The sequence below is a fragment of the Physella acuta genome, unplaced genomic scaffold (genome assembly GCF_028476545.2).
Source record: "Physella acuta isolate Inbredline_101_S28 unplaced genomic scaffold, ASM2847654v3 ptg000180l, whole genome shotgun sequence".
Taxonomy (NCBI): Eukaryota; Metazoa; Mollusca; class Gastropoda; family Physidae; genus Physella; species Physella acuta.
In genome coordinates, this window is record NW_026731699.1 from 195,045 (window position 1) to 220,081 (window position 25,037).

Below are 25,037 nucleotides of genomic sequence, written 5' to 3' on the forward strand. Positions count from 1 at the left end.
AGTCTGTTTTCATACCAGCGCGACCATGAAAGAATTGATGGTTGCTGACAAAAAATTTCGTATTCTTTCTGTTTCTCAAACTTCTCCGCGGACCACTTATGTGATGGTCTACTGTCTCTCTGCTTTTGGAGGGACCGGGATCCTCCTTGTTGCCGGTATCCTCCCCTTGTGTGTCGCTGTTGTTCTGTTGATGGTGACATGGTTCCGGGATGGGTATGAGAATTTCCGTTATAGTTTCCGGTTCCCTAATTGTCTTGGGTTTCCTTGTGTGTAACTGCTCTCCTTGACTATGACAATATTTCTTTAATTGAGCAATATTCGCCCACCGATCCGGTTTGGTGTGATCGATGGGTCTTATCTTAAAGGGGCCACCTGCTACTTTAGGCATCTCCACGACTTGCCATATCTCCTGTCCCCAGAGATCGTGGATTTTGTTTCTGCCTAATGGGTGGCTACGCAGTAATACCCTGTCGTTCAGTTTGAGTGGCGGGTCCTTTGTCTGTACCGGCGGTTCCCTTCGCCGTGCTTCATGTTCTAGTCTTTCCTGTACTACCCTGTACATTTCTCTAATTCGTCTCATATGTTCATTCACATATTCCAGTGCAGTGTATGAGCCAGTCATACTCTCCTTTTTTCCTAGGAACAAGTCAAGGGGGAGTCGAGCCTCCCGTCCGAACAGCAACATGTATGGCGAAAAGCCGGTTGTGGCATGGGGTGTGCAGTTGTATAGATATACCAACTCTGGGAGAAAATCAGGCCAACGTTTTTTCTGTTCAGGTTCTAGAGTACGCAGCAAATCATGCATGCTGCGGTTGAACCGCTCGCACTGTCCGTTTCCTTTCGGATTAAATGTGGTTGTTCTAGATTTGTTGATCCCGTAGTGGCTGCACAGTTGGTTAATTACTTCTGACTCAAAGGCCCTTCCTTGGTCAGAGTGTAATTGTCTTGGTATGCCATATTTGATGAACCAATGTTCTATTAAGACCTTTGCCACTGTTTTGGCAGTCTGATCTCGTGTGGGCACCGCCACAGTCCATTTGGTGAAAACATCAGTCATTACCAACACATGTTCCGTCCCATCCGATGATTGCTCCAACGACGTAAAGTCCATAGCCACAATCTCTAGTGGTTTTGTCGCTACTAAGTGTCCCGATGGCTGTCTCATTTTGACAACTGGCATTTTCGCATGCTGACACCTCACACAAGCCTCACAATGGCGTTTGACCTCCATTTCCATATTGGGCCAGTAACACCTCCGTCGTAATATTTTGTGCGTCCTGTCCTGACCCTGGTGTCCTGCCCTGTCATGTGCCAACCTTAGCACTTCTTCTCGTAATTGTCCAGGCACCACCACCTGGTGTATTGTCCCATCAATTTGGTCATGAATTCTCCGCATGAGAACACCATCCTGTATACTGAGACGGTCCCACTGACTCAGTATTTTCTTTGTTTCTCGACCAAATTGTTCTCTTTCCCTTCTTCCTGGGAATTTTTGTTCCTGGACGTGTTTCAACAGCGGCTGTAAGCCACTATCCGTTCTCTGGGCATTTCTTATCTCTTTGTGATTAAGGCAACTAAAATCACCAATGTCCCTATGTCCGGGCTCTGTGGAAATGTGCTCCACCCCGGTCTGTCCGTTCTGCCTCACTTGCACCCCGTGAGGGATATCTGTTGACGCTCTGACCTCACATATTCCTGTCAGTGTTTCTTCCTCATCGCCCGGTCTCTCGTAGGGATTCCTTGATAAGGCGTCCGCATTGCCATTGGACCGCCCCGGGCGATATTTTATCTCTAGGTCAAAGAGTGCCAATTCTGCTGCCCATCGCTGTTCGATGGATCCCAACTTTGCTGTCTTTAGGTGACTCAAGGGGTTATTGTCAGTGTATACCACACATTTAGCACCTAATAGATAGTCCCTGAATTTTTCCGTCACAGCCCATTTTAATGTCAAAAGTTCTAGTTTCATGGCGCTGTAATTTGTCATGTTCTTCTCTGATTCCCTCAGAGCTCGACTGGCATAAGCAATAACCCTGAAGCCTTGCTTTTGTTGTTGTGATAGCACAGCTCCCAGACCTTTAGAGCTGGCGTCAATTTCTAGCCGAAATGGTTCGTCAAAGTCTGCGTATCCTAATATCGGCGCCTCTGTCAAAGCCTTTTTCAATAGCTTAAACGAGTTCAGGCATTCCTCAGTCCATAATTCACCTATCAGTTGTGTTTTACCCTTCTTTTTCTCCTTACTGTGTTTCTTTGTCATTTTGTTTACCAAGTCATGCAATGGTGCGGCAATTTTTGCAAAACCAGGCACAAATTTTCTATAATAGGAAGCAAAGCCCAAGAATGATCTGACCTCTACTGTAGTTGTTGGCTGTTTCCATTCTTTAACAGCTGCAATTTTATCTGGGTCAGTGGCGATGCCATCCGACGAAATCACGTAACCCAAAAAATGTACCGATTTCAGACCGAAGCAGCATTTGTCTGGGTTCAGGTTTACTCCTATCTCCCTAAGACGGAGAAACACTTGTTCTAATCTTTCTAGATGGTCCTCCCAAGTTTTTGAATAAACTAGTATATCATCCAAGTACACCAACATTATTTGAAATAGAAAGTCACTCATAGCACTCTGCATTACTCGCTGGAATGTAGCAGGTGCATTAGTTAGACCAAACGGCATACGGGTCCACTCGTACAGTCCCAGTGGAGAAATAAATGCAGTTTTATGTTGATCGTTGGGGTGCATGGCCACTTGGTGGTAGCCACTAGCCAAATCCAAGGTAGAAAAAAATCTTGCTCCCCCCAACGCATCAAGACATTCATCAATACGAGGCAAGGGGAATGCATCCCTTCTTGTGATATTGTTCAATTTCCGGTAATCACAACACAGTCTTATCTCCCCTGACTTCTTTTTTACCACTACTATCGGTGCCGCATACGGGCTAGTGCTGGTTGTAATAATTCCCTTTTTTAGTAGATCGTTCAGGTGTGCCTTCACCGCAGAGTAGTGACTTGGTGGTAATCTTCGATAAGGTTGCGCCACCGGCTTGTCTTGTAGTAAGGGTATCTGGTGTTTTATTACTTCCGTGTAACCCAAATCACCCTCGTACGAGGCAAATATATCCCTGTACTTATTCAACAATTCATTTAGTTTTGGGTCCTCAGTTTCCGGGAATGTATGTGATCGGCCATCCTCTTTCTTCACCTCGGCCGTCACATTGACCGACCTAACTGTTACTTCATTACTGCTGGTATTGCTCAGTTCGATGCACTGTGCCGACTTTTGTACCTCGACGTTCTGTGGTACTCCTACCAGAGTGTTAGGCGGTATAAAAATTTCCTCATCCAAAACATTTGCCACTAATCCTTGAACTAGTCCATTTTCCGCTGATGTGTATGTCCGCAATAACACGACGCCTGCCCTCAGTGCGGCGCCACATGGTTCTATCATCACATCACCATTCACACTTCTATCCCCAATTTGTAATGTGATTGCCTTGACCGTGTTTGCCGGGACTGATATCCTTCCTCTGGTCTTGGCAAACCTGGCCAACTTGGATCCCCGACCTGGTGTGGTCGATCCGACAATATTTGTAAGAAATTCTGGCAACTGGCCAAGAATATTCATGCCCAACAGGCAAGGTATATTTGACACATTTGTCTCTAGGTTGTGTTTCGTAACGAACACCCCAACCTGCTTCAACCTATGTCCCGCCACCACGACATCCGCCAGAAAATAACCACAGTAAGGAATGGTTAGTCCATTAGCTGCCGTCAGGCGCATGCATGTGTCAGACCTCAACCTATGGTCTTTTCCTTTCATCCATTTGGTGTAAAAATTTTCCGTGATTGTCGTCACCTGGGAGCCTGTATCCACAATTGCCTTCACCGCGATGTCCCCAATCGTAATCACCATTTCGGGACAGACTCCCATCATTTTGCTTCTTGGGCCATAACCTCGCCCCTCTGTAGCCTGGCCCTGCCTTACAGAGGACGACCGTTTCCCTGGCAGTACCGTGCCATATGTCCGGGTTGTGAACAGGACAAACAAATTGGTCGACCGTCAGCCGTCCACCGGAGTGATGGACCGGCGGGTCGCGGCCGTCCAACCTGTCTCTGTTTTGTCCCGTTCTTTTCCTGATTCTCAGCTGTTGACCTGCTTTCTAACCTCTCCAATCTTTGGTCAACCTTATCCAGGTGGGCCAACAGTTGAGCCATCATGGTTTCCACCGTGCCGGTCCCCGTGGGTGGGGATTGTTTCTGTTCCGGCACAGAGACTTTGTCCACCGAACAGTTCGATTGGTCCTCATCCTCGGACCTGCGGATCGCTGAGTTCCTGACCTGAAGGAAGGTCAACTGCGGGTCTTTGTGGACCTCCTCTTTCAACTCTCTCCTTAAGATCGGGGTTGCTAGCCCCTCGATGAACTGGTCCCTCAGTAGGCGTACATCAATGTCAGGTGTTTTGCCCTTTACCGAATCAAAGGCCCTGTTTATTCGGTGTGAATACTCCATCACACTCTCCGCCATTCTCTGCTTTAAGCCTACGAACCCCGATAGCAGTTGCGATCCCGACCGTCTCTCCCCAAAGGTCTCCATAATTAGATCCAACACCTTATCTGGATCTGATTGGACGGTTTTATCGTGGCATTTGACCTCTGCCCTAACCGTCTCTCCTATACTGCCCATCAGCAGTCTTAATCTTTCCTCTGGTGACATGTTTCTCGAGGCCCAGGCCGCTTTGACCTCCTCACTGAACCTGTTGGTTAAAGTTGGATCACCGTCCCCGTAAAATTTGTTAATGTGGGACTCTCTGGGCAGGACCACAATATGGGTCTGCTTCTCGTCCAGAGTAGACATTTTATTCCTTTAGTAAAAAAAAAGAGTTCTTTCTTACCGTGTGTGTATGAAAAAATTTTTCCTCGTTCCTCAATTTTCACTGTTCCTGAATGTCCGAATTCACACACACACTAAACACAGTTATGAACTAGGTTGACTATGGGTGCCTAGAGCGGCAAGTCTCGTTGAATTCATCCTGATCGCAGCGCCAAATGTAACGAGTCCCCGAGTCTATCCTGCCGACAACGCCAAATGTAACGAGTCTCTGGCTACCCTGCCGACAACGCCAAATGTGACCTTCCCGAGTCTAACCACTCATTCCACACAACATTGACCACAGCATAGATACTCGAAGATGCAGGTTCATTATTGATCCTTTTATTACATGAATCAAAGAATGCTTCACAATAATATAATGAATCAAGAGAGATGTTTCACAATAATAGTCTGAATCAACGGACCCCCAACAGTCCTCACTAGGCTTCATCTAACTGAATACACATGTCTAACGTCCTTCTTAACACAATATAACCAACTTGCTACTGCCACAGAGACTGACTGACTGATAGACCTTCTGAGACCTTCTGAGACCGACTTTCTGAGAGACTTTCTGAGAGACCTCGAGCTCAGCCGTCGCCTTCCTTATATCCCCTTCATAATCGTACTCATATTCGGTCCTATCATAATCGTAATTGTAATCGATTCTAATCGTTACATCAGACTGTTAATTACGCCGCTTCTGTCGTACAGTCCGATTTTAATAAGCCACCTGCATCCTGTCACATCAAAGTTGACAGACCGTCTTTCGTATCGCTTCCCGAGATATTACGCCTTGGCATCAGCCAACACCTGCACTGTGACGTCAGACTGTAACACGTTATGTCTCTTGGTAACTTCCCCTAGTTACATATATATATATAATATGTATACATATATATGTATACATATATATATATATATGTATATATATACACACACACACACATATATATATATGTTCTGATGATAACATAAAACACGTGAATCATACAAAAATTCAGCATAGGTTGAGATTTACTTTATAAAAACACGGCTAAAAATATTGCATTATAAAAAAAGTTGAAAGTAATACAGAATCTTAAAAGAATCACAATGAAAATAAAAATATAAACCTGTAGGCCAACTTTAAAATACTAAAGGATCTAAGTCAACGTTATCAGTAATTTATTTATAAATTAAAACATGAAAGAAGAGACCAAAGCAATGGTGTTGATTTGCTGCCTTTATACGTTGCCGTAAACATTGGCGTCTATCTACATAGGATATTCCAGACTCCGCAGGAATCCCCGTATAAACTACACAAATGCGTATTTTACTACAAGATTAGTGTTTAATCACTTTATGGGCACGCTATAAAACGATTATCTGTCAACAATATTTGTTACAAGCAAATGATACGGGCCCATAGAGCTCTCAAAAGGAAGATTAATTATCTTGAAGGTCATGTGCAGTGTTAATGAAATATGTGCACATTTTATAAGAAACTGGGTTTGGAATTTTTTTTTCAACAGAATATGCGTATTTGTTACTTGCGTAATTAAACAATTACTTGTCCAAAAAATATTTTCTTTCCTCATTGCCACAAGGTAATGTAAAGAAACTTGGCGTAACTTAATTAACTAGTTTATGGTAATGTTCCGTAGCAGAGATTACAGGCAGTTACGAATATATGCGTACATAATTGAGTATTGATTTTTGTTTTCAAACTATATAACAAAAATGTAGAGCGAGAATAGTTAAAGATTTCAATCGCTACTTAACACAATATTGTAATATCTTACAAAAGAGATACTTCATGTTGAAAAATCGATTTGGTTTAAATAAATAGAATTGCAGCTTATTTTATGATCGACGTATACAATTGTAATATAGAAATTTAGCTTATTTTAAGAGCGCCGTTAACCTCAGCTAACCCCCAGGTAACCACAGGTAACCAGAGAAAACCACAGGTAATTACAGGTAACCCCAGGTAACCCAAGATAACCACAGGTAACAACAGATAACTACAGGTAACAACAGATAGCCACAGGTAACCCCAGGTAAACGTAGGTAACCGCAGTCAACCCTAGGTAACCACTGGTAATTACAGGTAACCACAGGTAACCACAGTTAACCACAGGTAACTAAAGGTAACCACAGATAACCACAGGTAACCACAGTTAAGGTAAGTTACATGGCGGGGCTAGATTCTAGAACTCTGCTGTTCTGGAACATTCATGTGTACCCGCGTGTCTGTGGCATCGTGTGAAAGTGAGTACCTGCCAGGTGTGTTGGGAGCTCTACACGCGACAGGTGGGTGGTTTGTTGGTGGGGAACAGCGTGGGGAACAGCGTGGATACAAAACACGAACTGCGCGGTGTTATCAACATCTTCGGGAACATTCTCTCAACTTTTCAAATCGGTGGTTATAAACTGGTTCATTGAGTGGTTGGGTTCACAGTGTCAGCTGGTTTACTCGCTGAAGATCACAGTTCGGAGCTGAAAGTTCTTGAGATTTGGATTTTTCACAGGTAATTCTGTTTTGCCGTATATATCGAGGTCAAAAGTGATTTGTCAAGCGATCAGGCTAAATCTATTTTTCATTTTAATAATTAAGAAAAAGAAGATTCTATTTATCAAAATAATGGTTAAGGTTAGGGTTAAGCTCGGTCTGAGTCTATGTAACATTAAAATGGCTTTAAGTGTATTTTAAATTTTTCTAAAGATTTAAAATAATGAATGTAATTACATTATAATCAGCTGCACAGTATGGCAAACTAAACGATTAACCCTCCCCCCTCCCCCCCCCCCCCCAATCAGAAAAAAGAAGACACCAAAAAAAAAAATTATAAATATTATTCTAATTATTTAAAAAAATTTTTTTTTCCATTTTCTATTGAAAACAGTTTATCACGTGATGCATTTGTCTTTTATTTTCAAACATGTTCCTCAGATATTTGTCATTATGAACACAAGAGGGGTTGCAAGGGGGACGGGGCGCCTAAACTATAAGTATTGATCTATTAATTAAAGAATGTGTTGGTTGGGCCGTATAAGTAGCATCAAACATCATATGGACAGCCCTGTACTAATCATCACTAAAACAGCCCTGTTTGTAGTAGAGGCGTAGCTAGGGGAGGGTAGGTGTAGTAGTGAACATGACCAAGACAGCCCTGTTTGTAGTAGTGAACATGACCAAGACAGCCCTGTTTGTAGTAGTGAACATGACTAAAGTTTGTTATCAGACAAAAACCGAAGGTACCCCGCTAACACATCAGAGAGTCATCATTTGTGTCTCAGTAGGGAGTAGATGATGTTTTGTTCGGGCATAGAGCGGGAGTAAGACTAGCGTTCTTTCAGGTGATCAGAGGGTAATAGGGGTGGGGGGGAGGGGGAGGGAGGGTTTGGGGATCTAGCTGCCTCTATCACAATGTAACTAAGGTTCAGTGTGTGTGTGTGTATGTGGGAGTGGGTGTGTGAGTGCGTGTGTGAGTGAGAATGGGTGTGTGAGTGTGTGTGTGAGTGTGTGTGTGAGTGTGTGTGCGTGAGTGGGTGTTTGGTTGTCTGACTGCTTCTATTGAAATGTAGCTGATATTTTCATCGGGTTTTTTGAGATGAGTTTGGTCCAACTTTTGCCATCTTGAAACTTGGATTGAGTTGATGAATATTGTTAGAAACATATTGAGTGACACGTAACAACGTGTCAAGCGATATATATATATATATATATATATATATATATATATATATATATATATATATATATATATATATGTATATATATATATATACCACAGCTTGTGACGTCTCATAAAGACACGTTTTCCAATTTTAACAAAACCGGCATGTCTGCATCGTTGAATTTTTTTTTGTTGGACTCCCTCGTCCTACACGTGCGTACATCGACCAGATCTTACAACAACAATGTGTGAGCTGATTAAAGGAGAAGTTTGAGGGGACGAACGTGCAGGGCATGCCGGTGCTGGACTCTGGACGTGAGTACGTCATGCGTGTGTGCTCATGACGAGCATGCCAGGTTCCACGCACATAGCAGCTCTCAAAGATGGTAGAACCGGTCATTAGGTTTTAACTCTTCTTACATTTTGTCATGCTTTTATTTTATTACTTGTTTTACAAAATTTAAACAAAAATTGTAATTTTTTTTTTTTTTTTTTAATTTTTTTTTTTTTTTTAATTTTTTTTTTGTATCTTTGTTAAATGCTTAGGGCCTAAATTTATACAGTGGAGTAATTTAAAAAAATATATTTTTTTTTTTTTTTTTTTTTTTTTTTTTTTTTTTTGCCTCAGACATGTAATTTACAGCGTCAGTTGTGTGTGTTCGCTTTAGTATTACAATTTTCATCACCGGCTTGTGAGGACTGACACAGATTTACAATAGTAATATTTCTTTCTTACTGGTAGCCTACTTTCATTCATTTAAGATGGTTTACTTCAGAGTTTCTTCCAGGCATCTCTTCGGGGGGGGCAAAGCCCCCCCGAAAAATTTTTACCGCCCCCCCGAACGAAATGAAATTTATATAATTTATATGGAAAATATATACTTTTAACAGTGTCCGCCCCCCCGAAGAAAGTTTACCGCCCCCCCGAAGATTTCAAGTGCCCCCCCGGAGAAAAAAGTCTGGAAGAAACACTGGTTTACTTATACATAGATCTAATACAAAACGTCTAAATATAAAGAAAAAATAATAATTAAAAACCAACCTGAAACTGAAAATGCAAATGTGTAATTAAATGATGATTCAAGGGATTTTTTTTCCATCAGCGTGGTGGGCTGAGGGGACGAGAAGGGGGGGAGAGGGTTGAATTTGTTTTTTTTTTTTAAAGTAGAGCTGAAATGAATTTGGGATTACAGAGAATTAAAATGATACAAATTTTAAGCAATCGGAAAAGTTATGTTATTACAATAAGACACGTAAAAGCAAACACTCTTCCCTTTCAAACATCTATATCTATACAGTCCTCAATTAGTTTTTTTTTTTTCTTTTTTTTTCTTTATTATTATTAATTCAATTGTTTTAAACCTTTAAATCAGTAATAATAATTTATTTGATAGATTTTACACAGCATCAAAGACATGAACATCAATTGCATATATAATAATCAAATGGAGAAAGTACTTAACGCAAATTCCTACCATTTCGTATTGTTCTGTTGGAGCAGTTTTTCAAAACTTATATATGTAAGGTAATAAAGTCTTTTGTAAAGTTTTGATAATCCGTTTTAAATACGCAATAAAATATTTTTTTATGGTTTAAGATTTTAAAGCGACAGGTAAAGCATAAAGAAAATAAAACTATGTTTGTACATACAAAACTTTTTTTGTATTTTTTAAAGAGTTACCGGTCTTGAAATATTGACAACTGTGACAGTTATGGCCCCTGGTGTCCCGAAACGTCGCCACTTAGTGCGAAGTTGAAACCAACTTGACGTATGTTTGGTACAGATCCTAGCGTCCTTTAGCACCGCTGACACTAACAGCTCTGTGTCTGATTTACACCTCGTCACCCCTGCACACACAACGTTTGAAAAAACGTTTAAAAAAACACCTCAATAGACATTGTTTAGGTTCACAGACAAAACAACAACAAAATTTTTTTAAAAATGTTAACCTCCCCCTCCCCCACCGCCGTCCTACCCCGTGAATTCTTCTCGTGGTGAATAAATGCCAGAGTGCCAGACCCCTGTATGTGACGGTGTAACCGAGTGCCAGAGTTCCATTAACTTAGTCCAACGCTGCTCGAGTGGCCCCTAACTGCTGGCCCGGACAGCGCGTCCAACTTGGCCAACAAAGTGACACGTTGGCCCAGAGGCCGTCCCATCACGCTGGCCACCTAAATGACACCGTGGCCACTTCTATTCTGGCCGCAATGACACGATGGCCAGACGAGCTGTCACGTGATTTCACGGCAACTCTTCCAAGTCTGAAAGCATTTTCTCCACTGGTCTAATCACTCAATTTTCAACAAATAGAGGTGTTCGAAAAATAAAATACCGACTACCCCCCATTAATCTAGTTCTTTATATTTAAAATACTCCAGTTATACTGCATTTCCTGGTAGGGGCACCCAATGTCCAAATACCCCGAATATGAAAAAAGCAGGAAAAGAAACAAAAAAAAAAAAACAACCAAAGGTGATATATTTTTATAAAAATATTCGTGGATAGTTCATGCCAAAGCAATTGTATGGGTTCACTGCCTTTTTAAGTTGCCGTAAACATTGGCGTCTATCTACATAGGATATTCCAGACTCCGCAGGAATCCCCGTATAAACTACACAAACGCGTATTTTACTACAAGATTAGTGTTTAATCACTTTATGGGCACGCTATAAAACGATTATCTGTCAACAATATTTGTTACAAGCAAATGATACCGCCCCATAGAGCTCTCAAAAGGAAGATTAATTATCTTGAAGGTCCTGTGCAGTGTTAATGAAATATGTGCACATTTTATAAGAAACTGTGTTTGGAATGTTTTTTTTTTAAATTTATTTTCAACAGAATATGCGTATTTGTTACTTGTGTAATTAAACAATTACTTGTCCAAAAATATTTTCTTTCCTCATTGCCACAAGGTAATGTAAACAAACTTGGCGTAACTTAATTAACTAGGTTATGCTAGTGTTCCTTAGCAGAGATTATAGGGAGTTGCGAATATATGCGTACATAATTGAGTATTGATTTTTGTTTTTAAACTATACAACAAAAATGTAGAGCGAGAATAATTATAGATTTCAATCGCTACTGAACACAATATTTACAGGAGAATGGACCTACTACACAAAGATGATATTGACCTTTCTTAAATAATAGCCAATCAAAGCTTGTCTTAATAAAGAGATACTTCATGTTGAAAAATCGATTTGGTTTAAATAAATAGAATTGCAGCTTATTTTATGATCTACGTATACAATTGTAATATAGAAATTTAGCTTATTTTAAGAGCGCCCTTAACCTCAGCTAACCCCCAGGTAACCCCAGGTAACCAAAGGTAACCACAGGTAATTACAGGTAACCCTAGGTAACCCAAGATAACCACAGGTAACAACAGATAACTACAGGTAACAACAGATAGCCACAGGTAACCCCAGGTAAACGTAGGTAACCGCAGTCAACCCTAGGTAACCACTGGTAATTACAGGTAACCACAGTTAACCACAGGTAACCACAGGTAACCACAGTTAAGGTAAGTTACATGGCGGGGTTAGATTCTAGAACTCTGCTGTTCTGGAACATTCATGTGTACCCGCGTGTCTGTGGCATCGTGTGAAAGTGAGAACCTGTCAGGTGTGTTGGGAGCTCTACACGCGACAGGTGGGTGGTTTGTTGGTGGGGAACAGCGTGGATACAAAACACGAACTGCGCGGTGTTATCAACATCTTCGGGAACATTCTCTCAACTTTTCAAATCGGTGGTTATAAACTGGTTCATTGAGTGGTTGGGGTTAAAGTGTCAACTGGTTCAATCGCTGGAAATCACAGTTTGGAGCTGAAAGTTCTTGAGATTTGGATTTTTCACAGGTAATTCTGTTTTGCCGTATATATCGAGGTCAAAAGTGATTTGTCAAGCGATCAGGCTAATTCTATTTTTCTTTATAGTAATTAAGAAAAAGATTATTCTATTTATCAAAATAATGGTTAAGGTTAGGGTTATACTCGATCTGAGTCTATGTAACATTAAAACGGATTTAAGTGTATTTTAAATTTTTCTAAAGATTTAAAATAATGAATGTAATTAAATTATAATCAGCTGCGCAGTATGGCAAACTAAACGATTAACCCCCCCCCCCCCTCCCCCCCCCCCCCCAACCAGAAAAAAGAAGACACCAAAAAAAAAATAATTATAAATATTATAATTATTTAAAAAAAATATTTTCCATTTTCTATTGAAAACCGTTTATCACGTGATGCATTTGTCTTTTATTTTCAAACATGTTCCTTAGATATTTGTCATTATAAACACAAGAGGGGTTGCAAGGGGGAGTGTATTGATCTATTAATTAAAGAATGTGTTGGTTGGGCCGTATAAGTAGCACCAAACATCATATGGACAGCCCTGTACTAATCATCATTAAGACAGCCCTGTTTGTAGCAGCGGCGTAGCTAGGAGAGGGTAGGTGTAGTAGTGAACATGACCAAGACAGCCCAGTTTGTAGTAGTGAACATGACCAAGACAGCCCTGTTTGTAGTATTGAACATGACCAAGACAGCCCTGTTTGTAGTAGTGAACATGACCAAGACAGCCCTGTTTGTAGCAGAGGTATAGCTAGGGGAGGGTAGGTGTAGTAGTGAACATGACCAAGACAGCCCTGTTTGTAGTAGTGAACATGACCAAGACAGCCCTGTTTGTAGTAGTGAACATGACTAAAGTTTGTTATCAGACAAAAACCGAAGGTACCCCCGCTTACACATCAGAGAGTCATCATTTGTGTCTCAGTAGGGAGTAGATGATGTTTTGTTCGGGCATAGGGCGGGAGTAAGACTAGCGTTCTTTCAGATGATCAGATGGGGAGGGGGAGGGAGGGTTTGGTGGTCTGACTGCCTCTATCACAATGTAACTAAGGTTCAGAGTGTGTGTGTGTGTGAGTAGGTGAGTGAGTGGGTGAGTGAGTGGGTGTGTGAGTGTGTGTGTGTGTGTGTGAGTGTGTGTGTGTGAGTGTGTGTGAGAATGGGTGTGTGAGTGTGTGGGTGTGTGAGTGGGTGTGTGTGTTTGCGTGCTGTCGTGAGTGAGTGGGTATTTGGTTGTCTGACTACTTCTATTGAAATGTAGCCGTTATTTTCATCGGGTTTTATGAGATGAGTTTTGTCCAACTTTTGCCATCTTGAAACCGGATTAAGTTGATGAATATTGTTAGAAACATATTAAGTGACATCATACAGTGTTACGTAACAACGTGTCAAGCGATATATATATATATATATATATATATATATATATATATATATATATATATATATATATATATATATATATATATATATATATATATATATATATATATATATATATATACCAAAGCTTGTGACGTCCCATAAAGACAGGTTTTCCAATTTCAACAAAACCGGCATGTCTGCATCGTTGAATTTTTTTTTTGTTGGACTCCCTCGTCCTACACGTGCGTACATCGACCTTTTTTTGTTGGACTCCCTCGTCCTACACGTGCGTACATCGACCTTTTTTTGTTGGACTCCCTCGTCCTACACGTGCGTACATCGACCTTTTTTTGTTGGACTCCCTCGTCCTACACGTGCGTACATCGACCTTTTTTTGTTGGACTCCCTCATCCTACACGTGCGTACATCGACCTTTTTTTTGTTGGACTCCCTCGTCCTACACGTGCGTACATCGACCTTTTTTTGTTGGACTCCCTCATCCTACACGTGCGTACATCGACCTTTTTTTTGTTGGACTCCCTCGTCCTACACGTGCGTACATCGACCTTTTTTGTTGGACTCCCTCGTCCTACACGTGCGTACATCGACCTTTTTTGTTGGACTCCCTCGTCCTACACGTGCGTACATCGACCAGATCTTACAACAACAATGTGTGAGCTGATTAAAGGAGAAGTTTGAGGGGACGAACGTGCAGGGCATGCCGGGACTGGATTCTGGACGTGAGTACGTCATGCGTGTGTGCTCATGACGAGCGTGCCAGGCTCCACGCACATAGCAGCTCTCAAAGATGGTAGAACCGGTCATTAGGTTTTAACTCTTCTAAAATTAGGTAGTCCAAACTGGCGAAAAAGTGCGTTTTAGGGTCAGTTTTTGCGGTTTTCAAAAAATAAATTTCACTACTTCGAGTTGTCCTATAAGAATAAAAATTATATGTCAATAAAGTTTAAGTCTTTATCTGTCGTAATCTGGTATTTTTATATCTGTAACACATGTTTGAATGTGTTTTATATTTGTTTGAAAAGTATCAGTTACGTCAACAAATTTCACCGTTTTGCGAGTACCGATCGACCCCACACTGTTTCATTTAGTTGCGGCTTCGCGATGAAGCATCGTAGAAGCATAATCTTAATGTCATTTTAAAGAGCGAATTCTAGTCTATCGTTGGACGTATAAATTGAAAAAAATAACTTGCTTATTTCCTTTTTAAAAATCAGTTTTTAAAATTTAAATGACGATATATACACGAAAACAAACTAATTCTGTTTCAATTTTTACACCGATGTAAAGTTCGCTTTTATAACTACTTTGTGTTGTAAATTCAAGTATTTCTGATTTACTGTCGCAAAGCCGTGCCCTCATCAAACATATAACCCTTGAGTCAACTTTCAGCCCCGAATTAGTAGCTCGCCGAACGGTTTTAAAGGTTGACGACCGATGATGCCAAACGGATTTTAACCTTGCTAGAGCCTTCAAACAAGTTGTAAGTATAATTTTAAAGTTTCATTTCCATTTTAATAAATGAATTTTAAGTTTGAATGTCAGTTTGGTTTAATTAGTACACGTTATTAATGTAAATTTGAACTCTACTAGTCCACGGTTTCTAGCGTGTGAACTACGCTTGTACACAGGGTGTGTTTAGACGTGAAGCTATTTAAATCAGGACATTCTAGGGACTTAAAATATGGATGCACTTAACTATTAGATGCTAGTGTTTACTAATTCTTTAAAATCTATCTAATGGGATTAATGATAGGGTCGTATTACTACAGTTTATCTGGACTATCACGTCAAAATTATGAATCGACAAATTCAAAATGGCCACCAGACAATCCTGGTTACTATGTGGAATAACTCAATTATTTACAGGGAACGAAGGTTAAATACTTATAAAATATTAATGAAACACAAAAGAAATTTATAATTATAATAACTCTACATTTTTATTAATTTATTTAAAAACAAAAGACACTAATTTTTAAGGACTAATGTGATTAATTTTTTATTTTCTGTTGTGCACTCTGATTCTGATTCCCCTGCTGAATAATGTGAAATGGTCTGCGCCAGTCTCCTTAATAAAATGTACCAGATCAATTTTTAGATGGTAATTTATTAAGATTGTACATGTTGTGACTAAGTTTTAAATGTTATATTAGTTGTAAGTGTAAGTAGTAATAGTAGTATTTCTCATAATTTATTTATTTTATATGCATATAGTAACAATGAAGTACAGTTAAGTTGTCCTATAGGATGTTGAGAACCACAGTATGGCACCTTCATCATTGGATATCTCAATCATTGTGGCACAAACAACGAATATTTCATTCAATAGAATGAATATTAAAAATATACTATCAAGTATACATTACTTTTAACAAAAAGGTGTTTTCAGGCGTTTTCATATGTTTCCAGTTATAGTCATAGGACAAATAGTAGGCCTACACAATAGGCTAGAGGTAAATTTAAATATATTTTATTAATCCCTAAATAAATTATTTATTCCATAGCTGGAGACATTTATGGTGGCCTACCCAGAACTTTCCTTTAAAGGGAAGGGAAGAAGGCCAAGCCCCCCCCCTACAGTTCCCAAAACATATCACTTACTCTTGATGCTCCACAAGATCAAGGTTGAGGGAAACAAGACATACAAAGATGTGGAGTTGTGGTTTTAAAAACTGTTCCCCCAAAGCAGTTATCAACCCGATAGGTTTGAATGTAGCATCAACTGCTGCATCACTTGTAGGCATCACGTCTTTATTAGATTACATTATATTACTCCACTAAATTTTGATTCTGTTTCTCCTGCACTAGATAACTGTGGCATTTTTTTTTAAAAATATATTTTAACTCATGTGATTTTTTAAAATAATGAACACATTCTTCCTGTTAATGTTACCAACACAATAGTTTTAGAGTTATTCTATGTCCAAAGCAAAAAAAAAAAAAATTGAATTTTTTTTATGAAAATAAAAGTGACCAAAACGCATGTTTGTCACTTTCAATTATTTTTTTTACCTTAGAAAGACTCATTTTAGATGACTGAAAAAAATTGGGCATATATATTACAAACTTTGCAGTAACTTTACCAATTTCTACACTTCTATGTTATTTAGTTTAGAAAATATGGGTTCTCAAAAATGGCACTTTTTGAAAATCAGTTTTTTACCAAATTTTGCTTTTTTTAAAGTCGCATAACTTTTTTATTTATTGAGATATTTTTGTAAAATTTGCGGCATAGAGCTTACAATTAAAAGTTCTTTCATGACATACTCACTTCAGAAGTCTGCAATCAATAGTTAATTTCAGTTTAGACTACCGACTAAAATTATGCCAGGCTTTTATTTTATTGCTTGTTTTTCAATATTCCAAAAAAAACTGTATTTACTTTAATCACCAAAGACCTATTGAAGTAATGTACAAGACAGTACTTAACGCAAATTCCTACCATTTTGTATTGTTCTGTTGGAGCAGTTTTTTAAAACTTATATATGTAAGATAATAAAGTCTTTTGTAAAGTTTTGATTATAATTTTTAAATATGCAATAAACTAATTTTTCATGGTTAATGATTTTAAAGCGAAAGGTAAAGCAAGAAGAAAATAAAACTATGTTTGTACATACAAAACTATTTTTGTATTTTTTCAAAGAGTTACCGGTCTTGAAATATTGACAACTGTGACAGTTATGGCCCCTGGTGTCCCGAACAGTCGCCACTTTAGCGAAGTTGAAACCAACTTGACGTATGTTTGGTACAGATACTAGCGGCCTTTAGCACCGCTGACACTAACAGCCCTGTGTCTGATTTACACCTCGCCACCCCTGCACACACAACGTTTAAAAAACACCTCAATAGACATTGTTTAGGTTCACAGACAAAAACAAATATTTAAAAATTAGAATTTTTTTAACCTTCTCCTACCCCTACCCCGTGAATTCTTCTCGTGGCGAATAAATGCCAGAGTGCCAGACCCCTGTATGTGACGGTATAACCGAGTGCCAGAGTTCCATTAACTTAGTCCAACGCTGCTCGAGTGGCCCCTAACTGCTGGCCCTGACAGCACATCCAAATTGGCCCAGAAAGTGACACGTTGGGTTTTTAAGTAGAGCTGAAATGAACTTAGGATTACAGAGAATTAAAATGATACAAATTTTAAGCAATCGGAAAAGTTATGTTGTTACAATGAGACACGTAAAAGCAAACACTCTTCCCTTTCAAACAGTTTTTTTTAAATTAATTCAATTGTTTTAAACATTTTAATCAGTAATAATAATTTATTTGATAGATTTTACACTGCATCAAAGACATGAACATCAATTGCATATATAATAATCAAAGGGAGAAAATAAAATGGCATAAGAACTAGACTAAAATAAGGTGTGCAAACTAGGTTTCTCTTGACTGCTTAGTTTACTGTGCTCAGTCCTTAGCTGCGGTGTCAAAAGTACAATTGTAACCACCCATGGACAGGAATAGATACGAAAAGTTTTGTTGTTTATGTTTAGTCTGATTTTTTATAATAATTTTTTAATTTTTCGTTAAAAGAGTAAATCCAACTCAATAAGTAAAAAAGTACTTAACATAAACTATTAGCATTTCGTATTGTTTAGTTGGAGTACTTTTAAAAAAATTATATGTGTAAGATAATAAAGTTTGTTGTAAAGTTTAGACAAAAAATTTTAAATATACACTAAACTTACTTTTTATGGTTAAAGATTATAAAGCGAAAGATAAATCAAGAAAAAATTAAACTATGTTTGTACATACAAAACCATTTTTGTATTTTTTCAAAGAGTTACCGGTCTTGAAATATTGACAACTGTGACAGTTATGGCCCCTGGTGTCCCGAACAGTCGACACTTAGTGCGAAGTTGAAACCAACTTGACGCATGTTTGGTACAGATACTAGCGGCCTTTAGCACCGCTGACACTAACAGTACTGTGTCTGATTTACACCTCGCCACCCCTGCACACACAACGTTTAAAAAAAAAAAACACTTCAATAGACATTGTTTAGGTTCACAGAAAAAAAATATTTAAAAAATTGAATTTTTTTAACCTTCCCCTACCCTACCCCATGAATTTTTCTCATGGCGAATAAATGCCAGAGTGCCAGACCCCTCGTATGTGACGGTGTAACCGAGTGCCAGACCCCTCGTATGTGACGGTGTAACCGAGTGCCAGAGTTCCATTAACTTAGTCCAACGCTGCTCGAGTGGCCCCTAACTGCTGGCCCGGACAGCGCGTCCAACTTGGCCAACAAAGTGACACGTTGGCCCAGAGTCCGTCCCATCACGCTGGCCACCTAAATGACACCGTGGCCGCCTAAATGACACCGTGGCCACTTCTATCCTGGCCGCATTGACACGATGGCCAGACGAGCTGTCACGTGGTTTCACGGCAACTCTTCCAAGTCTAAAAGCATTTTCTCCCCTGGTCTAATCACTCAATTTTCAACAAATAGAGGTGTTCAAAAAATAAAACACCGACTGCCCCGCATTAATCTAGTTCTTTATATTTAAACTACTCCAGTTTTACTGCATTTCCTGGTAGGGGCACCCAATGTCCAAATACCACGAATATGACAAAAAGCAGGAAAAAAAAAATAACCAAATGTGATTTAAAAAAAAAAACAAATTCGACGATAGTTCATGCCCGAGACATTTTTAAAAAGAGCATCACACGCTAAACCTTACTCTTAACCTAAGCCTAACTAATCTCCAGGCCTGACCTCAAACCCATAACTTTGAATTAAAGTTTGATTTCTTCATTAACACTAGTCCTAACTATGACTAGAACGGCGATACCGGTAGAGTAAAAACAACACGAATACGATACTTTATTAAACCGTTTTAAAATATTGACAAATTTAACGATTTCGGTTAGTTGCAGACTCCACTAACCGGAGTGTACGGTGTGAAATATAACCCTAATGCAGAGAAAGTACATAGAGTTTCAGGATTCAAGTACTGGGATGGGTTGTCAAGGGGGACAATTATATTAAAAATATAAAAAATGCAAAACCTGTTATCTTTAGTTAGATTAGGTCTTTTACATCTAGTTGCCGTATATTCTCAAGCCAGTACAGCTGTCAACATAACCTCTTGACCTGTGGCCTTCAGCCCACCATTTGTTTGACTGTGGCCATCACCCCACCATTTGTTTGACTGTGGCCATCAGCCCACCATTTGTTGGACTGTGGCCATCAGCCCACCATTTGTTGGACTGTGGCCATCAGCCCACCATTTGTTGGACTGTGATCAGCCCACCATTTGTTGGACTGTGGCCATCAGCCCACCATTTGTTGGACTGTGGCCATCAGCCCACCATTTGTTGGACTGTGATCAGCCCACCATTTGTTGGACTGTGATCAGCCCACCATTTGTTGGACTGTGGCCATCAGCCCACCATTTGTTGGACTGTGGCCATCAGCCCACCATTTGTTGGACTGTGGCCATCAGCCCACCATTTGTTGGACTGTGATCAGCCCACCATTTGTTGGACTGTGGCCATCAGCCCACCATTTGTTGGACTGTGATCAGCCCACCATTTGTTGGACTGTGATCAGCCCACCATTTGTTGGACTGTGGCCATCAGCCCACCGTTTGTTGGACTGTGGCCATCAGCCCACCATTTGTTGGACTGTGGCCATCAGCCCACCATTTGTTGGACTGTGGCCATCAGCCCACCATTTGTTGGACTGTGGCCATCAGCCCACCATTTGTTGGACTGTGACCATCAGCCCACCATTTGTTGGACTGTGGCCTTCAGCCCACCATTTGTTGGACTTTGGCCATCAGCCCACCATTTGTTGGACTGTGGCCATCAGCCCACCATTTGTTGGACTGTGGCCATCAGCCCACCATTTGTTGGACTGTGGCCATCAGCCCACCATTTGTTGGACTGTGATCAGCCCACCGTTTGTTGGACTGTGGCCATCAGCCCACCAATTGTTGGACTGTGGCCATCAGCCCACCGTTTGTTGGACTGTGGCCATCAGCCCACCATTTGTTGGACTGTGGCCTTCAGCCCACCATTTGTTGGACTTTGGCCATCAGCCCACCATTTGTTGGACTGTGGCCATCAGCCCACCAATTGTTGGACTGTGGCCATCAGCCCACCAATTGTTGGACTGTGGCCATCAGCCCACCATTTGTTGGACTGTGGCCATCAGCCCACCAATTGTTGGACTGTGGCCATCAGCCCACCATTTGTTGGACTGTGGCCATCAGCCCACCATTTGTTGGACTGTGGCCATCAGCCCACCATTTGTTGGACTGTGGCCATCAGCCCACCATTTGTTGGACTGTGGCCATCAGCCCACCATTTGATGGACTGTGACCATCAGCCCACCATTTGTTGGACTGTGGCCATCAGCCCACCATTTGTTGGACTGTGGCCATCAGCCCACCATTTGTTGGACTGTGGCCATCAGCCCACCATTTGTTGGACTGTGATCAGCCCACCATTTGTTGGACTGTGGCCATCAGCCCACCATTTGTTGGACTGTGATCAGCCCACCATTTGTTGGACTGTGATCAGCCCACCATTTGTTGGACTGTGGCCATCAGCCCACCATTTGTTGGACTGTGATCAGCCCACCATTTGTTGGACTGTGGCCATCAGCCCACCATTTGTTGGACTGTGATCAGCCCACCATTTGTTGGACTGTGGCCATCAGCCCACCATTTGTTGGACTGTGGCCATCAGCCCACCATTTGTTGGACTGTGGCCATCAGCCCACCATTTGTTGGACTGTGGCCATCAGCCCACCATTTGTTGGACTGTGGCCATCAGCCCACCATTTGTTGGACTGTGGCCATCAGCCCACCATTTGTTGGACTGTGACCATCAGCCCACCATTTGTTGGACTGTGGCCATCAGCCCAAAATTTGTTGGACTGTGGCCATCAGCCCACCATTTGTTGGACTGTGGCCATCAGCCCACCATTTGTTGGACTGTGGCCATCAGCCCACCATTTGTTGGACTGTGACCATCAGCCCACCATTTGTTGGACTGTGACCATCAGCCCACCAATTGTTGGACTGTGGCCATCAGCCCACCATTTGTTGGACTGTGGCCATCAGCCCACCATTTGTTGGACTGTGGCCATCAGCCCACCATTTGTTGGACTGTGGCCATCAGCCCACCATTTGTTGGACTGTGGCCATCAGCCCACCATTTGTTGGACTGTGGCCATCAGCCCACCATTTGTTGACTGTGGCCATCAGCCCACCATTTGTTGTGACGCTAGTGGTAAGGGGTTTACAGTCGTCAAGGAAAATAAAGTACTGCATCTAATTTCTAAGCCCCCCCCCCCCCTTCATCCCCAAATACGTTAGGTTATTGTCATTCCTAAAGTCTTGTCCCCATATGTTTTACTGTTAATATCCCTAAAGTCTTGTCCCCATATGTTTTACTGTAAATATCCCTTAAGTCTTATCCCCGTATGTTTTACTGTAATTATCCCTAAAGCCTTGTCCCCGTATGTTTTACAATGGACAACTCTAAACAAAAAAATTCCCCCATATGTTTTTTATGTAGATAAAATGATCTTGAATGTGAACCATCTGTCCCCCATAATGAGTTATGTGCCCGGTACAGTGCAGAAAACGTTTTTGAATAGCTTTTTAATACATTTGTTGGCTCTAAACTGCCTATTTGGCGCGCGTTAGACCTGTGTGACCTTGGATTACGTCACATCCAGGCCAAAAATAAACACTGGCTACCTGTGCGTGGTGCTAAAGTTGCAGGCTGAAACAAAAAATTCCTCGCAAAAACTTTAAAAAACATAAACCAGACAGTTAATATCAGCAGCAAGACCAATTTTTTAAACGAAAAACAAAATCATCTATATGACACGTAACACACTTCTATAGACCATGATATAGACGTATATGTTTTTATTTTAAAACCTTTCAGCACTGAGATCGTCAACAATAAATAGCATAAATAGGCGGACCTGCCTATATGTTGCATAAAAAACAGCGCTTTGCCAGAAAATAACCTGATTATTTTAATAATATAGATAGGAAAGACAGCTTGTAATAGTTTAAACTAGAATAATATTTACAAAAGCAAACTAAAACTCGTACTGAAAAAGCAAACACTATCCGATTACTCAACTTTAAAAATAAGATAACAGAGGACTATATTTTTAAGTCAAGCTGCAATTCCCCCCCCCCTCCCCCCCCCCCCCCCCCCCCAACGCCCCAGCCTCGAGAAGCTCCATCCATCTCCACCCTACGTCATTAAGCTCATCACTACCCATGTCTGTCATTAGCCATCAAGCTGGAGCTTCATATAAGCTCCGGGCCAGAGGAGGATGTGCGCCCTCGTGCGCCCTCGTGAAATTATTATCATCCGTCCCGGTCCCCCCCCCCCCCACCCTCACCCCCCCCCCCCCACCCTCCCACCCTCACCCCTCCCCCGACGGGAGAAATATTGACGGGATATTTCTGGTCCATTGATCGGCAATAAGAAAAATCACGGACGATAACTGGTGGTGTGGTGTAGGGTGTGGGGGTGTGTTGTAGGTTGTGGGGGTGTAGTGTAGGTTGTGGGGGTGTAGTGTAGGTTGTGGTGGTGTGGTGTAGGTTGTGGTGGTGTGGTGTAGGTTGTGGGGGTGTAGTGTAGGTTGTGGGGGTGTAGTGTAGGTTGTGGGGGTGTGGTGTAGGTTGTGGTGGTGTGGTGTAGGTTGTGGGGGTGTGGTGTGGTGTAGGGTGTGTGGGTGTGTTGTGTGGGAGATGGGGCAGGTGTTGATGTTGTTGTGTGAGAGTTGTGTGATAAAGGAGTGGGGGTAGAATGGGTTTATACGGATCGTGATGCTAAACGACTGTTTGGTGTTTGTATATTAAGGTTGTGTAATCAAGCCGTGTTTAGTGTGTGGTGTGGGGGATGTGTGAGCAGCTACTGCTGTGGGGTAGGGGGGTGACAGGTGCAAGAATGCGCGCGCAGCTAGCTGCTAAGATTTCGCCAGACAGTAATGTACGGTTGAATGAAACATTGATTTTTACTAAAACATTTTTAAAAAGACATACACCTTAATATCGATTTTCTAAAGTGTTTTTTCTATACACCTTTGGTCTTTTAACAGTGCTTGTCTAATTATACTAATTGCATGGTTCTCATTAGCACTTTAAGGGATCGATCCTCAGCCCTACATATTTTATTGAATATAGAAGGCTTGCAGGAAAAAATAATATCGATACACCTATTCTTTATAAAAGTGCTGTCTTTACCTTACAAAAATCTTCCTCTGTTTTAATGACATTCAGCAAATTACCTGATAACAAAAGAAAATATATCTGGTAAAAATATCTACCGCTGTTTTGTTTTTTTAAGTAGTTAAAAAAAATCTAAGTCTTACCATAGAAAAAAATATTTATAGAGCATAGGAAGTTTTTCAGTGCATTAAAAAGTACTGCTCTATAAACGCCACCATTCTTTTTAATAGTGTCTATAAAAATGTCTACAAAATGTCTATAAACCGAATTTAATACCAGCGATAATTGAAATATTACTTGAACTGTATAGCTACTTGACTGTAACGTAAACCATCAATTGCAGACGTCACAATCTAAATAGTTTACCAGAGGCGTGCGCAGCAAGGGAGCAGAGGGAGCGACCCCTCCCCCAGAGAACTTTATTTGGTAAAGCTGCGCTCTTTTCATGTATTTATTAGCTACAAATGAAAACCACGTTGCAATTAAAAGAAACATTGGTCTACAGTTTATTATAAGTAACTGAAATGTTAACGCCGTTTTTAACACTCCTGTCTTCCCTATCCTCTAAAACCTGGCTACATTCTTGAGTTTATCAATATATGAAACCTTGTTTTACCGACTATTTTCTTATTTAAAGCTTACTTATATTGATGCATCCTATTATTAACACAAACATTTCAAATACAAAAGCTGACCTGCATCTTATGCATTTATATATTAACATTCTGTCTGTAAATTGTGCACACGAATCGCCCATATCCTTATGTTAACATTCAATCAGAAAAATAATTTTTTACTTCATTGTCCAGAGTCTGAAAACTTTTTTACCTGACGTCATAGCTTAAATTTTCAATCAAAAGTAAAAAAAAAAATCTCAGAGGCGGTAAAAATAGCTGATGAATATTTATAATTGTAGCCAACGTGAGAGCGGCTGTTGCAAGCGGAGGCAGATTTCGTCCGCTGTTGGGGTGATTTAACCCCTGCTATTGATTTAAGGAACCCTATTATTTTTATGATGACCCCCGCTATTGTAATGACGACCCTTGTTTTTTGATGA

General features: G+C 40.7%; 1 protein-coding gene across 2 annotated transcripts in view; it reads left to right on the forward strand.

The window, feature by feature from the left end:
* Positions 1-12,314: 12,314 nt before the first annotated feature.
* LOC131936563 (BTB/POZ domain-containing protein KCTD12) overlaps positions 12,315-25,037 on the forward strand; it is a 79,356-nt gene continuing 66,633 nt past the window's right edge. For both annotated transcript variants that reach the window (XM_059293602.1, XM_059293603.1), the window contains exon 1: positions 12,315-12,386. The gene's annotated coding sequence lies outside the window, so the exon portion shown is untranslated. The remainder of the gene's footprint in view (positions 12,387-25,037) is intronic.